A 16,258-nucleotide genomic window follows, 5' to 3' on the forward strand; every position below is an offset into this window, starting at 1 on the left:
CTGTCTCTGCCTTCCGAGTTTCCAATCTAACTCTCTAACCTCCCACCCCTAATAGTTTCAAAATCTCCCCGTCCGTCCCCCGTCCCCCCGCAAATCTTGCTGGAAAGATCAGCTTTCTTTGTGTTTTCTCCCAGATGGATCTTTATTCCCTGTGTACCTCAGGACTACAGGACATTTCACTCTACCTCTCAAAATATTTTGACCAAGATTGCAACTTTCATTACAAACCAGGACCAGCACAAGATTTTCATGGGGGGGGGGGGAATCCCTGCTGTTTCTGCTGTTGTATTAGTTCTTCATGCCCAGGATAAGCTTTACTGGTTACTCTTTTCCCCAAGATAGGAATTTGCCTGTGCAAGCCTCTAAGTTAAGATCTCAAGTCATAATTAAAAAGGAATCATGTACAAAATTAAGACTGAATGATGAAATCAAACCCTCACCGCTGCCCCCTATGTGCTGCAAAGACCTCTAGAACAAATGGAGCAACCACTTCAAAACCGGGAACAGCGTGCTCACACTTAGGATGCCCCAAACCCGCCCATGCCCGACTTACCTGGCAGATCAGACCAGAATTAGAATTCCTGTGTTGTACATTATTCAAGCTAATTTGAACTGTAATTGCATAAACACAGCAATACAGTCAAAGAAGTGTGCTTTTTATAGACAAGGTATAATCATTTTCTAATTACCAATTAAAAACTCTCCACAGTTTACTAGAAAATAAAAGCTCAGAATGTTTGGTAAATTACAGTATGTGAATAGCCCAATATGTCCCCTGGAAGTCCTCAGGTGACAGAAATATAAATAATTCACTGTGAAACCCTGCCTCTAATTAGTATCCTGAAGCCAAGATTCATGCCCCCACGCTTTATACCTTCTCATCCCTGCGTTTATTTAAGCCAAGTTCCAGGGGAGAATGGTATTGATTCCAGTGACTCTGAGCAATTGGCTTGTTGTAACTGCCAGTGGAAGACCGACTTTTGTAAACACCAGTTATTCAAAACTGGTCCATTTGCTGAGTTCCTGAGTAGCAAGTTAAAGCAGTGCCTAGACAGACAGTTCCCAACTCAGGGTGGTTCGACTTACAATTTTTTAACTTTATGGGGGTGCGAAAGCATTCAACAGAAACCACACTTTAACTTTGGAACTTATTCTAGGTAGTGATATGTGGTTTAACATTCTCCCATGCTTCTTTCTGGGCAGTGACGGAGCCACAGCACCCAGGTGGGCGCACGATCACAAGGTTAACCAACCGCTGCTCAACAGTGCGCTCCGAGCACGTTTAAGGCAGACTAGGCTAAGCTATGGGGCTCAGTAAGTGAGGTGTATTAAATGCATTTTGAATTACAATATTTTCAATTTATGATGTTTTTTTAAAATTTAAAATTTATCGTTATTGTTGAAAGTATTACAGATGTCCCCCTTTTCCCCCCACTGACCCCTTCTACCCCACCCCATCACACACCCCAGGCCTTTACCACACTATTGTCTGTGTCCATAGGTTACGCGCATATATATATAAATTCTTTGGGTAATCTCTCCCCACCCACCCTCCTACCCATCCATCCCTGCCCTCCCTCTGAGATTCGTCAGTCTGTTCCATGGGATGTAACCTCATCGTAAGTCAAGGAGCATCTGTATTTATATAATAGATGGCACTGGGTAAGCAGTCAGAACCCTTGGGTTCTAGCCTGGAGGGGGTGTGTGTGCGTGTGTGTGTGTGTGTGTGTGTGTGTGTGTGTGTATGCATGTGTATACCATCAAAGGCTGTGTTTGTTCAGCCTACTCAGCTCTATTCTTGCCTCAGTCTTTCACTCTAATGTTTAAAACTGGCGTAAATACCCCAAACTGGTGTCTGAATTAGTTTATTTTTAGCATTGTATGGGTCTCTCAGGAAAATGCTTTTAGTCTTTAGAAAGACCAAAATACTTTATCTGGACCAAACATGTACTGATTCATTTAAAGCTGCACTCTTCGTGATGATAGCCACATGTGTCTGTTTAAATTTAAATTAGTTAAAATTAAATATAATTAAAAGTTCAGTTCCTCAGGTACACTAGTCACATTTCAGAAGCTGAACGTGGGTAACGGATATTGAACAATGCAATGTAGAACATCTCCATCGCCTTAGAAATTTCTGTAGGATAGCACTGATTTAAACAAATTATGTGCCTCTAAATGCACAGAGTAATTTCCTCTCCCCTTTAATATCAGAATATTTAGACCATCGCACATTCTGCCAAAAGTTCGCGAAATGCTTTCATTCCCTCCTTTGTTGATTCAGCACCTATTTATTAAGTACCTAATACGTGCCAGGCACAGGAATGGATAAGATAAAAGGCATGCATCCTCTCCTTATTTGATTCAAACAATTTCAGTATTGAAAAAACATATCTTTTATATGATTGAACATTCTAATTAGGAAGCAAATTAATTTATATTGAGCCTACTAACCTGGCAAAACTGGGAAGTAGCAGATACAGTATAAAATATGGGCGGGGAAAGTAAGTTATGAGCGTATACTAATCGGTGATCTCAGAGCATCTCTGTCATTGCTTATTGCAGATTTTCTTTCATTTTCTCAAAAACTATAATTTTAGTAACATCAAAACTCAAGGAGATGATTAAGGTTATAAGGAAGTGTACCTGAGAGTGACTTTCAAATGAGGTAAATAGGCAGATCCAGAAAATTTACAGGAGTATTTGAGCAACCCAATAATTAACGGATTATAAGCAATACAAAATGACATTCGCAAAGACAGCAAATTATGGTTTATGTGGGCTTTTGAAATTAGTGATAAAAAAATATAATTACATGCAATTATCCTTTCAGGCTCTTATTTCAACTTTTATATTCAATGTATTAAAAATGCAAAACAAAACTTGACTGTATTTGGATAGTTGGTTTGATCCCTCAGTGAGAAGAGATTATGATCCTAAAATAGCCTTCGGGATGGGGGATTTACCTCGGATTTAAGGGCATTAGTTTGGAAAGCTAGGGTTAAGCAGCAGAATTGTTGCTTAGGGAAGGTTAACCTACTTCCTGTTTCTCAAGGGCATTTTGCTGAGAAGAGTGGAACTGGACCGAGGGTTGTTTCTAAGACGGCATAAGGAAGGAACAGGGTTTGATATGCCAGCCTCTTTCCCCAGCATCCATGTGAGAGCAATATACCTTTGATTTAAAAACCATTGCCAGCTCTTCTAAAGGCCACGTTGTCCACATTATTGATTTTCCATGAATTCTCTGGTTGGTTTCCTTAGAGTTTCTCCCTCTCTGCTGAGGTTAGCAGGGACTTCCAAGTCATTAAATGTAATGAGCCCTCTTTAGTTTACCCCCCCCCCATCTTCAGGGAACATCTGGCTCAATTTCTTTATCCTTAAAGCAGTCTCTCCTGCTGGAGTCCATGGCACCACACCAGTTTGACAATATCCCCATTTAATTCTAGTTCCACAACCATCATCCTGACTGGAGCCACCAACAAATTGGGGTTATTGCCTCCTCTCTGCTTCCCCCATTTATCACTCTTATACGTTATAAATTTACAATATAAACTGATGATATCATTCCCCACTTAAAACCTTTGATGACTTGCCATTGCATTTAATTTGTTTGTTTGTTTGTTAGTCCTCATGGAAGATATTTTTTTCATTGGTTTTCAGAGAGAGTGGAAGGGAGGGAGGGAAGGAGGGGGAAAGAGAGAGAGAGAAACATTGATGTGAGAGAGAGAGACACACATCGATTGGTTGCCTCTGGAACCGCCCTGACTGGGACTGGGGATCAAATCTACAACCCAGGTATGTGCCCTTGATGGGAATCAAACCCGAGACCCTTCAGAGCACTGCCAACAAGCTAACCACGGAGCCGCACCGGACAGGATGTGCCACTGCATTTAGAATGAGATCCAAATCCCATAACCTGACCTATGCGCCCTGGATTATCTGGCCTCCCTCTAACTTTCCAGCCTCTGCCCACAAGTTGTCATTCATTCAGTTATTGTTTTACTTATTAATTCTTTCACTCATTTAGCAATTTTGTGTTGAGCACTGTTCTGGGATGTGAGTGGACAACACAGGCTAAAAGTATTGGCTTCTTGGAGCTTATATTCTATCAGTACCCAAGAGTGATAGGAAGATTATAATACACTAAACGGTGGTAAGGGCAAAGGAAAAAAATAAGCAAGGAAGGGTGTGCACATGGAAGGTTGGAAATATAGTGAGGGCAGGGACGCTGACAACTGAGTAAAGACTTGATAGAAGAGAGGGAGAAAACTATACAGGTATCGGGTGAAGAGAATTCCAGGTACTATAGGAAAGAAAGAATGTAGTATCTTACATGCACCTGGAATATTCTAGAAACAACAAGGAGGTCAGGATGAGTACCTTAGATTGCATAAATGCGGTGGTCTTAGTGAGAAATGAGACAGAGGGAGGGACCAAATCATGTAGGACCTTGTAGGCCATTGTAAGGACTTTGATTTTATTTGTAATGAGTTGAAAAGCCATATGAAAATAATTTATGACATTGGCTTCTTCGTGTAAATGAAAAACGTTTGAAATTTAAGCACTCTTTGATTTCTGGTAAGAGAACACATATTCTCTTATTCTTGTGACAACTGTTCATACTGCCAGCGTGCCATGGAAGAAAAAGTTATATAAACGGGAACCCAGCTAATAAATTACACTTGATTTGTCCAAGTGATTATGCAGCGAAAATGTGACATCAAAGGTTATGAATCATGTTAATTGATTAATGCTACAAGCCCCCTGTTATTGTTAAACATACGTTGCAGGAGAGGAGAGAACAGAGGTTAAAAGTGGCCCCTATGGTATCTTCACGTGGGTATCTCAGGGACTTGGGGTTCTTAAAATGTCTTTTGCCGGTCCTTTCTGCTAATATTTTCCTGCCAGTGTTTGAAATCCATGATGCATTTGTTCTCTCTCTGTATATATTCTTAAGAAAAATTTGTCTAACAAGGGACTTTATTTAATGTAAAAACTAGAAAAGTTAAACAAATTTCACCTTATCAGAGTGGTGACCATTCTCAACACCACCTTCCCTTCAATCAGATAGTTAATTTTACTATGTTTTTGAAGTTTGACATGTTAAGACCTGTCACTTTTGAAGTCCTTTCACATAAAACTTAATCTCTTATAATTATTTTTTATTCTGTTTAGTCTACCATAAATTAAAAGTATTTTAAACTTTTGTGAGAATAATGCTAACCTTTTCTCTTAAAATATTATTATATAGATTTATTCTAACGGTTCCTATACACAAGTAATAGATGTTCTAGAAAGTGGAAAGAGGTAAAGGGGAAATTACCAAAGCAAGAATACAAAGTCTTCACTTAAGAGCAAAAGGACCCAGGGTTTCAGGTTGTGTATGTGCAAGTCCCCAGTAAAATGAATAGAAAAAACTCTCACTTAAGGATTTCATTGATTAAATAGAAGCTCCCACAAAAATTTCTAGGGAGAAAAAAAATGAGCACCTAAAAGGGGGAAGGGAATCACAAATCTCAAACATGAAACCAGATGTCATAGAGCAATAAGCTGATGGTATTATTTTCTGAAGAATGGTTCTCAACCTTCAGCGCCATCCTCTAATAAAGAGAATGTCTTGTAGAATATGGACAATATTAAGACATAGTTACTCAGAAAAATGGATGTACCTTGTGCTTACTCTCAGGGACTTGAGACTGTAATCTGACAAATATAAAGGAGAAAACACCTGGTGCAAGTGCTGCGTGAAATACCTTGGCTTTTATTTCACGTTTTCAGCATTTTAAGGTATGAATTTTATTTTTCAGTCTTTTTGTGTTAATTCTTTAGTACATATCTTAAAAATTACTATAGTTAAGAATAGTGTCTTCGACTTCCTTATAGTATACTGCGAATAGGTGGCACATACCGGTAAATGGGGAAATTTCCCCAAGGTCAAAAGATATTCCCCCAATCATGACCCCCTCCCAAAACATATCAATCAATAAGGAAAGTGTAACAAGTTACACTAACAGCAGAGGGACTCCTGTACGACCTTTCCACATGAAATGACTAGTGAAAGTGAAAATGAGACCAACTCTATTCAAAACTAATATGAATCCAGCCAGACGTGGCTCAGCGGTTGAGCACGGACCATAGGATCCAGGAGATCTCGGTTCGATCCCTGGTCGGGGTACATGTTGTTGTTGTTTTTTCAAGAGAGGACTGACATTTAGAAACTAAGACCTGGAGTGTCATTGACTATGGGCTCTTTAGCAGAAACTGCTAAAATCATATTTTTCTCTTACTTTTAATCCCAGTCCAATCATTTAAGATTATTCTTTGACTTCTCTCATTCATTATTTGTTTTTCACTTCTTCAGTAGTGAGAAACATGACTCACAGTAATATCTAATATTTACTCACTTGTTCAGTCTTACAACATACACAAAATAGTTTTAATTTATTAATAGTGTCAAAGAGGTTTCCAGAGTGGTGGTGCCAATTAACACTCCCTCCAGCAGTGCATGATATTTCCAATTGTTTACATCTTCACCTACACTTTAGGAATGTCAATATTTTTTTATGTTGTTTATTTTTAAACATCCCAGTCTGTGTACAGTGATATATCGTTGTGGTTTTAATTTTTATTTGTATGTTCTTGATGACTGATAAGGTTTTAACCTGTTCATTTGTTTATTTGCCATTTGTATATTCTTATTTTGGGTAAAATGTATGTTTCTTTTTTCTTTTGCATCGTCTTGTCTTTTTTTTTAATTGAATTTATTTGGTTGACAGTTGTTAATAAAATCATACAGGTTTCAGGTATACAGTTCTACAATATATTGCCTGTATATTGTATTGCACAACAGTATGGGCCGTGGGGGAGGTAGAAGAAGGTAAAGGGAGCATGAATGGTGATGGAAGGAGAGTTGACTTGGGGTGGTGAACATTGTTTGTCTTTTTTTTTAAACATATCTTTATTGATTTCAGAGAGAGGAAAGGAGAGGGAGAGAGAGAGAGAGAGAGAGAAACATCAATGATGAGAGTCAATGATTGGCTTCCTTCTGCACGCCCCCGACTGGGATCGAGCCTAAAATCCCGGGCATGTGCCCTGACCAGGAATTGAACCCCGATCTCCTGGATCCTAGGTCGATGCTCAACGGCTGAGCCATGCCCAGCTGGGCTGTTTGTCTTTTTATATAGCTTATGTACACATGCTCACATATAAACATTCTAGATAAGCGTCATTTGTGGAATTTATTTGGGGGGATACCTTCTGTCGTTCTCTTTGTTGCCCCAAGCTCGTCAATATTTTCTCCTGTTTTATTGTAAAAGTTTTATTATTTTATGTTTACTATTTAGATCTTTAAAACCTCTAAAATGCTCATTTACAACAGCATGGATGGACCTGCAGGGTACTATGCGAAGTGAAATAAGTCAGTCAGAGAAAGACAAATACCACATGATTTCACTGATACATGAAATCTAAAGAACAAAATAAATGAACAAGTAAAATATAAAGGGACTCATAGATACAGAGATGGGCAAAAAAGGTGAAGGGATTAAAAAGTTCAGATTGGTAGTTATAAAATAGGCACAGGTAAAGTACAACATAAGGAATATAGTCAATAATATTGTGATAACTATGTATGGTGCCAGCTGGGTACTGGAAATATTGGGGGGGACACTTTGTAAAATATATGCTTGTTTAACCACTATGCTAAAACTATCACACCTGAAATTAATACAAAATAATATTCAATGTAAACTGTAATTGAAAAATTTAAAAAACACACCTCTAGAATGCTTTTGTGTATTGCATGAGGAAGGATTGAGAATAATTTTTCCACTTTGAAATCCAAGTGATACAGCATCTTCTATTGAAAGGACCATTCTTTCCTGTACTTCACTGAATGTCATCTTTGTTAAAATCTACATGTCCATATTTGGGTAGCTATGTTTTTGAATTCTGTTCTGTTTCATTGGAATATTTTTCTCTTCTTGTGTCTTAATTTTAATAAGTCTTAATACCTGGTAATGTGAATCCTTCAATTTTGTTTATTTTCAAAATTACCTTAGATATTTGTGGCCTTTTAAATTTACATATACATTTTAATACCAGCTTTTCAATTTCCAAAATATAAAACTATGGCTGGGATTTTCATTTGGATTATAGTGAATGCATATATTACTTTAGAAGGAATTATCTCTACAATATTTTATCTTGATATTAACAGACATCATCTTCTGTTTGTTTAGATATTTTATTTTTTCTCTCAATAATGTCTTTAGTTTTCTGTGAAGAAGTATTGCACGTATGCTTTTAGGGTAATCCCTAAGTATTATTTATGCTTTTATAACTATCATTAAAAAAAACTAATTTTCTACTTGGTTCTGGTAGATAACAATGAAACTTTTCATCCTGACTTTATTGAGCAATTTTGCTAGACTCATTTTAATAGTTTTTCTGTGGGATATTTTTGGATCTGCCACATAAACAACTGTGTTGTCTGTGATTAATCACAGGTATATTTACTTTCCATTCCTTTTGCTTTGGTAGTTCTGTTCTAACCTAGGGGCACAGCCAAGGACCTAAACTACCATATTGAATAGAAGTGATGCTGGACGGTACTTGGTCGTGTTTCTGATCTCAGTAGGCTTCAGTATTTACCATTAAGTATGATATTTGCTGTAGGTATTTTGTAGGCCCTCAAATTCAAACTAATGTCATATTCTTCTATTTCTAGTTTGCTAAAGTTTTTAATAATGATTTCTTTCAAGTGCTTTTCTGGCACCTTCTGAGAAGATTTTTTTTCTTCTATATAATGAATTGTGGTGTGTTTTTTTTTCTGTTTGGTTTTTCTAATGTGGGAAATATGTTGCCTTCTTGGAATAAATTCAAATGATTTAATATATTGTCTTTTTACATATTTATGTATTAGATTGAAATCAATTTTGCAACTATATTCAGGATGGATATTAGTCCCTAATTCGCTTTTCTTGCAGTGCTCTTTTCAGATTTTAATATAAAATTTGGGCTGGCCTCATTAAATAAGTTAGTGTTTGTTCTCTCTTTTTTTGAGTTTTAAAAACCCTTTGCCCTGTATGTCAAATGAATTATTAAATACTTGAAGGGAAAGGAGCCTAGACCGTTGAGTTTGCTTTTCTGGGTTTCATGTCTCTCCAGCAACTTGACTCCTTGAGTTCTGGCTGCCCTAGTAGCTCTCTGATATCTTCGATGTGGTGTCTTCTGGGTTTTATTCATCTTTTAAAGATTTTCTTGCTGAGAGGATCATTTTGCTGGCCCATCTTAGTTAGAGGTAGAAGCCTCTCCCTCATTTTTGGAGGAATTTTTAAATATTATTATTATTGATTTTAGAGAGAGGAAGGAAGTGAGAGAAAGAGAGAAACATCTGTGTGAGAGAGAAACATCAGTTGGTTGCCCCCTGTTTGTTCTCTGACCAGGGATCAAACTGACAAGCTGGGTTTATGCCCTGACCGGGAATTGAACCCGCCACCTTTTGGAGTATGGAACGATGCTCCAACCAACTGAGCAATACTGGCCAGGGCACCTCTCCCTCATTTTTAACCCCATCTCCAGCTCTTGTTATTTTTCACAAAGGCCCGATAGATGAATTTTTGGCTTGTGTGTTACAAGTATTCATTAGAGACTTTTAGATTGCTGTCTGTGCTCACCTTCTCATGGTTGAATGGTTTAGGAACGAAGACGCATACTTACTGAGACAAATGCTTCTGTCAGCTTGACAATGCTCTTTTCAAACTGGGTGCCTCTCAAAGCAAGTTCTGCACGGTTCATTACCCATCTGCTGCCCTATCCTCATCTTTTAAGATTTGCTTTAGATGATGCTGGTATGCAGAGGGTTCTGTTTTCTGGTACATACAAGCTTTAGTTGTTTTAGAAAAGTTAAGAAACCTGTTCTTGGTTTCACTGATAAAGAGTGCTTAATTTAATTTTGATGGACTCTCTTATAAACATGCCCTGGAAGGAATTCTTGGGGAAAAATCTGGATGACTGTTAAATCAGGCAGCAAGGTATACATACACATGCACACATACACACAAATACTAAAAAGTGAAATCAAATTAAAAAAATTTTTTAAAAACTGTTTTCAATTACAGTTTACATTCAGTATTATTTTGTATTAGTTTGTATAGCACAGTGGTTAGACAAACATATACTTTACAAAGTGTTCCTCCCCCAATATTTTCAGTACCCACCTGGCACCATACATAGTCATTACAATATTATTGACTCACTTTAAATGTAAATGGCTTAAATGCTCCAATCAAAAGACACAGGGTAGATAAATGGATGAGAAAACAAACCCATATATATGCTGTGTTCAAGAGACCCACCTCAGAACAAAAGACACACACAGACTAAAAGTAAAGGGATGGGAGATGATATTTCTTGCAAATGGAGATGAAAAATAAGCTGGGGTACCAATACTTGTATCAGACAAAATAGACTTCAAAACAAAGGCCATAACAAGAGACAAAGGAGAACACCACATAATGATAAAGGGAGCAATCCATCAAGCAGTATAACCCTTATAAGCATTTATGCACCCAATCTAGGAGCACCTAAATATATAAAGCAAATCTTGATAGACATAAAAGGAGAGATAGACAGTAAAACAGCCAGAGTAGAGGATTTTAACATCTATTGACATCAATGGATAGATCTTCCAGAAAGATCAACAAGGAAATAGTAGCCTTAAATGACATACTAGGTCAGAAGTATTTAATTGATATCTTCAGAGCATTTCACACCAAAGTAGCAGAATATACGTTCTTTTCCAGTGCATATGGAACATTTTTTAGGATAAACCACATGTTAGGCCACAAAACAAGTCCCAATAAATTAATAAGGTTGAAATCATATCAAGCATCATCTCTGACCATGGTATGAAACTAGAAATCAATCACAAGAAAAAAACCTGAAAAATGCACACAGACATGGAGGCTAAATAACATGTTACTAAACAATGAGTGGGTTAACAAGGAGATCAAGGAAGAAATCAAAATATACCTCAAAACAAATGAAAATGAGACCACAACATCCCAAAATCTATGGGACACAGCGAAAACAGTCCTAATAGGGAAATTTATAGCATTACAGGCCTACCTCAAGAAACAAGAAAAATCTCAAATAAACAATCTAACTTTACACTTACTAGAAAAATAACAACAAACAAAGCTCAAAGTGAGTAGAAGAAAAGAAATAATAAAGAGCAGAGAAGAAATAAACAAAATAGAGTCTAAAACAAAAATACAAAAGATCAATGAAACCAAGAGCTGGTTCTTTGAAAAGGTAAAACAAGATTGACAACCTTTAAGCAGACTCATCAAGAGAAAAAGGAGAGGACCCAAATAAAATCAGAAATGAAAGAGAAGTAACAACTGACACCACAGAAATACAAAGGGTTTTAAGAAAGTGTTATGGACACCTATATGCTAACAAATTGGACAATCTGGAAGAAATGGATAAATTCCTAGGAACATACAATCTTCCAAAACGGAATCAGGAAGAATCAGAAAATCTGAATAGACCAATTACAACTAATGAAATCGAAGCAGTCATCTAACAAATGCTCTGGCCAGGTGGCTCAGTTGGTAGGAGCATTGCCTGTACACCAAAAGATTGCAAAAACCTTGTAGAAAAGATGCTATCACTATGCTCCAGTTTCAAATGTACAGCAAAGTGGCTGGAAAACCATGCACTCTACAGAGTGGTCCCCAAGCACCCACCTGGCCCCACACCCAGTTATCTCATTTTTCACTATATTCCCCATGCTGCAATCAGCATTGCTGTGGCTATTTTGCAACTGCAAGATGTGTTCTAAAAACTGTCTTTGCAATAGTGCTTCCGGGGTCAAGAAAGTTATAAAAAGCTGCAAAGTGCTTTGGTGTATTTAAACTACAACTACATTTTAGCAACCAGGGGACTCTGAGAAGCCTGTTGGGGCAAAACCACAAAACAATAATGACAATAACAAACAACAGGCAATGCGGTTTGCACTCCCCAAACTTTTGGACTACAAACCCTGTTCTGAGAAATCTGTTGACATTGCATGGACTACCTAAAGGATACTGGATTTGATGAGTGTCATGTCGTCTCTAGCTCTGACATGCTGATATCCCTAGAAAGGCCTGGATTTAGTGAAATTCAACAATGGCTCATATTTCAGGAGGTTGAGCTCCTTTGGATCAAACTGTGGAAACAGTGAGAAACCCTGGAATGGTCAGAGTGCACAGTGGATATAGGGAAACTAATGAACCTCCTCTTGTTTTATTTATAAACGCCATCAACAGCATCTTCTTTGACTCTTAGGAAGGCTGCATTGATTTATGTATAATCTGTCCTTTCCAGTTTTATTTTGACTCTTTGATTTGATGAAGGTATTGTCATAGAAGTGATGTATTGTTGCTCTATTTTCAGTTTTCTTAAGGTGCAGTGGCTCCCTTTTTCGTTTCTCAACTGTGTTCTCCTTTGAGTTCTCTCTAAATGCCAGCTGGGGCCTCAGAAATTAACATGTTGCTTATATTCATATTTTTCTGATTCTAGTTTGGGATATTTTCTCAATTCATGTTTATGTCACACAGGAGTTTTAAAAAACCTGAGACCCTAATTTATTTTGTAGTTGAAATCCTTTTCTAAGTTTGCTCAAATGGCTTTTGGTAGTAAATCATCAGCTTTTTAAGCCACTGATGTGGCTTCTGAGTAATGGGGCTCCTGTGATTGATGTCTCCGCCCCCAAATACCCAATCTGCTCAGAACATGGTAGAGAGATGAAAGGAGGCATGAGTGTCTGATACAACGTTATGAGCTGAAGTATGTCTTCCCAAATTCATTTGTTGAAGTCCTAACCCCCAGCACCTCAGAATATGACTATTTGGAGATATGGCCTTTAAAGAGGTAATTAAGTAAAAATGAGGTCATTAGGGTGGGTCCTAACCCAATATAACTGGTGTCCTTATAAGAGGAGGAAGTCAGGAAACATGCACGCACAGGGGGAGGACCACGTGAAGAAATAGGAGAAGAGCCAGAAGCCAAGGAGAGAGGCCTCAGAAGAAACCAACCTGCCAGTACCTAGATCTTGGGCTTCCAGTCTCCAGAATTTGAGGAAATAAATTTCTGTTTAAACCAGCCTGTATGATATTTATTATGGCAGCCCAAGAAAACTAAAACACACAGGTATCCCTGGGAGCAGAGTCCCCCCACCTCCCCACGCATGGGTGAGACATTGCCTTATAATTGTGATCGTTTCCGCCAGAGAAACGTTTCACTGGCTTCTCAACTCTTGAATTGATATGATAACGTTGGCAGTATCCTTAGCATGATTTCTAGAAGAATGATAAGTGAATAAGCATTTTCATAAAGAAATAGCATCCAAATAAACTGGTTTTTATTGTCACAGAGGCCATCCATTGCCATGGGAACAGTTCTCATCACTCTTCTGACAAAGGAATATTACAGAGACAAAATTGAAAAAATACTTCACTGTGTGAAGTAGCTTCAGTTCAGGCGCAGAGCTAAACTCCCCTCAGTACTAAAGTGAATGATTACAAGTGGAAGTCTGTCACTGCTGCAACAGAAGACAAGAACAGGGTGCACCTGAGACCTGTATAATTTTATTAGCCAATCATCCTGATAAATTCAATCTAAATTAAAAAATAATAATGAACCATAAAACTTAATAATAATAAAGCATAAGACTTAAAATGTAAAAACAAACAAATACCTCCCCCCCCCGCCCCGCCCAGGTATTTCTGTGTTTTAGCAAGTGGTTTATGTACTTGGGGTTTTGAATGCTTTCCTGTGCAGTGTTAAATTACTTTAAAAAGATAAGCTATGGGCCATTCAATGACAAATTCCTGCATATACTTTTGCCTTTTCTTTTAAACCCATTGAATTTGCTCAGCAGATTAAAAAAAATTTACCATTCTTTTTCCTTTTGATTAAACATATTTAGTTTTTTAATTAAGGTAACTCCATTCACATCTTTGTTTCAAAATTTAATTTGAACTTATCTTAAACCTTTAATCAAATACAGAAATCATTTGTTTTCCCTGATTTAATATTACAAAGTACTCATCTTCACATATAGGAATTGCAGACATAATTGTAGTTTTATCTAGAGCTTAGTCATTGGCTCCATCCTTATTTTTATGCCTGTATCCATTCATCCAGGAACAAAGAAAATGAAAAATATAATGCGATATCAGAACTACAAAGGAAAACAAAATGCATATTTACAGGTGAAAGTATCTCACAGAACTGCTGGAGGTGGGTAAAAATTCTGCCTCTGAACCTCTTAGAAAGCCCAGTAAGAAAGGAAACACATTTGTTTGCAAAGAGAATATTGTAAGTTAAAAAAAAAAAGATACTTATTAACTGTATAACCTTGGGCAAATTTAGTAATTACCCTGTGCCTCAGTATCATCATAAGTTACCTGGGAATGACAGAGGTAACTGCTTTATCCAGGTGTGTTAAGAGGATTAGTCAAATGTGCCAGTATTAGTAAAGCCTTTAGAACAGTGGCTGGCACAAAGTAAGCACTATTTAATTGTTTTTAAATAAAAAAAGAAAATAAATGCTAAGGAAATATCTCAAGGAATGTAAAGTTTCATCCAGGACCTAATTTTAAAGGGTAGTTCTCATTGGGAGCTTCACCTAATCAACAGGACAGTGAGAGGCAAGGTAAAAATGTTCACTTATGACTTTGCCATTGCAAACTCATTTATGGGATTCAGGGAATGTTTTCTTGACTCTTCCCTCAATAAGCACTGAGGACAGAACATTGAGCTGAGGGAAAGCAATTTTGCAGCTGGCCAAGTTAATGTGTTCTGAACATTCAGTGTTCTGATGATCAGGCTTTAGTTCTAGATTATAACGAAATGGATGGGCTCATTTCCTTCAAATAACCTTTCACAAAGATCACTTCTCTTATCTGGGCATTTTATAAGTTGCGCAGTGGGAGTATGCGCTTGTAGTCTCTGCTAGGGCTTCTCATGGATAAAGCCAGGGATTCGGTGCAGCATTTGCTGGTCAATAGTAGACACACCTGCTTTCGTATGACTGGCTATGCCACTGGCTGGCTATGACCTTGGGCAAGTTCCTTCATAACTTTGCCTTCTCGGTTTCACCATCTGAACCTGTGCAATTTCAAAATAGTGCTTTGAGAATGAAGGCGATGTTGCAAGTGTAGCATTAACACCGTGAGTGATTCCATAGCCGGGAGTGATGGCAAGTGGGGACTCTGACATCTGCTAGTATGGCTGTGTTGAATCACAGGCTCCTCATCTGCAATGGGCACAGTGATAGCGCCTTTCCTAAAAGGTTGTTGCAAGGATTAAATACAAGGATTAAATACATGTTAACTGTTTAATAAAGCTTACCTGTTGTGATGCTTTATTCAATTTTCAATAAAATACTGCAATAATATATTTTAATTCAATTAACACTTGGTAAAAATGGCATATTTTGGGGATAGATATTTTTATTTTTTATTTATTTTTTTAAATATATCTTTATTGATTTCAGAGAGAGGAAGGGAGAGGGAGAGAGAGAGGTAGAAACATCAATGATGAGAGAGTCATTGATCGGCTGCCTCCCGCAAGCCCCCCGACTGGGGATCGAGCCCGCAACCCGGGCATGTGCCCTGACCAGGAATTGAACCCTGATCGCCTGGATCCTAGGCCGACGCTCAACCGCTGATCCACCCCCGGCCGGGCAGGGGATAGATATTTTTAATCCTCACCTGAGGATATTTTTTCCCCATTGCTTTTCACAAAGAGTGGAAGGGAGAGAGAGAGAGAGAGAGAGAGATCGATTTGTTGTTCCACTTATTTATGCATTCATTGGTTGATCCTTGCATGTGCCCTGACTGGGGATGGGACCTGCAATCTTGGTGCGTCAGGATGAAGCTCTAACCAGCTGAGCTACCCAGCCAGTACTAAAGCATTTATTCTTTTCTGATTATAAACTCTGGTATCAGTTCTGTGATTTCTAAGGTTTGTATTATAGAATTCCTTTAAATAGTAAGCAGACAGTGGATATGCAACTGGAATTTCTGAAGCACCAAATCTACCGCTGGTTAGTTTTGTGATTCCCTGCGCGTTTCTCACAAGGGAGAGAGTGATTGACAGTGAGATATCAACAGTCATAGGCAACGGACACAAATCCCCTTAATGTAAGCAAAGGATCAAGGATTTAACTGCATGGTGATGGCTTTGCCAAGCTGGAGACTCA

The sequence above is a fragment of the Miniopterus schreibersii genome, assembly GCF_964146895.1.
Source record: "Miniopterus schreibersii genome assembly, chromosome: 18".
Classification (NCBI taxonomy): domain Eukaryota; kingdom Metazoa; phylum Chordata; class Mammalia; order Chiroptera; family Miniopteridae; genus Miniopterus; species Miniopterus schreibersii.